The sequence below is a fragment of the Belonocnema kinseyi genome, chromosome 3 (assembly GCF_010883055.1).
Source record: "Belonocnema kinseyi isolate 2016_QV_RU_SX_M_011 chromosome 3, B_treatae_v1, whole genome shotgun sequence".
Taxonomy (NCBI): domain Eukaryota; kingdom Metazoa; phylum Arthropoda; class Insecta; order Hymenoptera; family Cynipidae; genus Belonocnema; species Belonocnema kinseyi.
The window spans coordinates 5,235,133-5,236,887 of record NC_046659.1 but is presented as its reverse complement, the minus strand read 5'-3'; the positions used below and the strand labels follow the sequence as shown (position 1 = coordinate 5,236,887).

The following is a 1,755-nucleotide window of genomic DNA, read 5'->3' as shown; positions in this document are numbered from 1 at the left end:
ATGGCACGCCCTGCAGCTATCATCGGGAATGTCTTGGCTCAAAATGTGGCGACGGTATGTTAAGGTGGAAATGACACCGTCCTGGCATGCAAAAATGAAACCTTCTGTACCAGACTTCAATCCGGGCGATGTCGCGGAACGGAAGACTTAAGATGCATGCTTTTGTTCAATTGCATAACCTCTCTTGTCCCGATATTAAGAGATCTGAGCTCGTTCTTCGTCCATGGAACTACTCCAAATGAATAGAGTAGTACCGGGACGGCAAGCATGTTCGTTGCAGCTCCTTTGTTCCTCGCCGACAGTTCGGAAGACCAAATCTGTCGGATGAGACGTTTGTATCTGCTTCGGAGAGTATCCTTTATAGATGTCACATCCTGAATGCGGCTCTGTGGCACGCCCAGGTATGTATAAGTCTCTCCAGAACAAAGGTGTCGTATGGCGCTTCTATCAACGAGCTCAGGATCTTCAGGGATGCCATTAAGTTTTCCTCGCTTCAAATAAACCTTGGCGCGTTTGTCTAACCCAAATTCCTTTCCAATTTCCTTAGTATATCGTTCGAGAATCCCTAAAGCTAGATGTAGTTGCTCTTTGTTTTTAGCATACATCTTAAGATAGTCCATGTAAAATACATGAGTTACCTTGTACTTTCGATCTGCAGGTTTGCCGCACAAGTACCCGTCGGAATGGCGAAGTGCTAGAGATAGTGGCAATAATGTATGGCAAAAGAGGAGTGGGCTCATGGTGTCGCCCGGAAAGACAACTCTCTGAAAGCTGACCTCGTAAGTTGTCACACGATTTTTTCTAGATGAGATAGTAAATCTGGTTTTCCAAAGCGGCATCAATCTCTCTATGCACCCAACTATTTGCGGATGAACCTTTAAGATTTCCAAAAGACAGATGATAAGTCTATGGGATGTCGAATCGAAAGCTTTCCGATAATCAATCCAGGCCATCGATAAGTCACGCTGGTAGAGTGCTTCATCTTTGCAGACACATCTATCGATGAGCAGGTTCTCCCGACATCCGGCTACGCCTTTCTTTGAACCTCGTTGTTCATACATTGCTTGCCACACAGGCTCAATTGCCCGAACAATCCTATCATTTAGGATAGCTGTGAATATCTTATAAAGCGTGTTCAGACAAGTTATTAGCCTGTAGTTCTTCGGGTCAGCTAAGTTGCCTATTTTTGGTAGGAGTATTGTGTGCCCTTCCACCATCCACTCTGGAATCGGCTCTTCCGACTTCAAATATGAGGTGAAAATACGGGCCGAATGCTGATGGGTTGAAGAAAACTTCTTCCACCAGAAGGTTTTGATACTATCTGGTCCCGGTGCGGAATAGTTCTTCATCCCTCTTAATACTTTTTTCACCTCCTCGGTAGTGATGGGTGGGCATTCTTTATCAGGTGTTATGAGGGCAACACATAACTCCTTGAAGCTATTTATATTTTGTGAGTCTTCGTCCAGTCTATGCTGAACTTCGTAGACTTTTCTCCAAAATACTTCGACCTCCTCTGGTTTGGGTGGGTGTTCGTCAGTAACTGGAGGGTCTTGGAAGAGTTGAGATGGGTCAGAGAGAAACTGTTAATTTTCTCTGACCCACCTCTCCCTCCGCTCTAGACTTCTCTTAGCGTCAGCTAGTATCCGTATTCTATCAACAATATGCTGCCTGATGGTCAGCAGCTTTGACTTGTTAAGTGTGTGATAACAGGTCCGGAGTTCGCGCGCGAACTTTCGAACCTTGGCGGTAAAATTC

At 45.2% G+C, this 1,755-nt stretch overlaps 1 protein-coding gene across 5 annotated transcripts in view; it reads left to right on the top strand.

The window, feature by feature from the left end:
* LOC117168834 (protein arginine N-methyltransferase 7) overlaps nucleotides 1–1,755 on the top strand; it is a 228,998-nt gene that overhangs the window by 148,709 nt on the left and 78,534 nt on the right. The gene's annotated exons all lie outside the window — the stretch shown is intronic.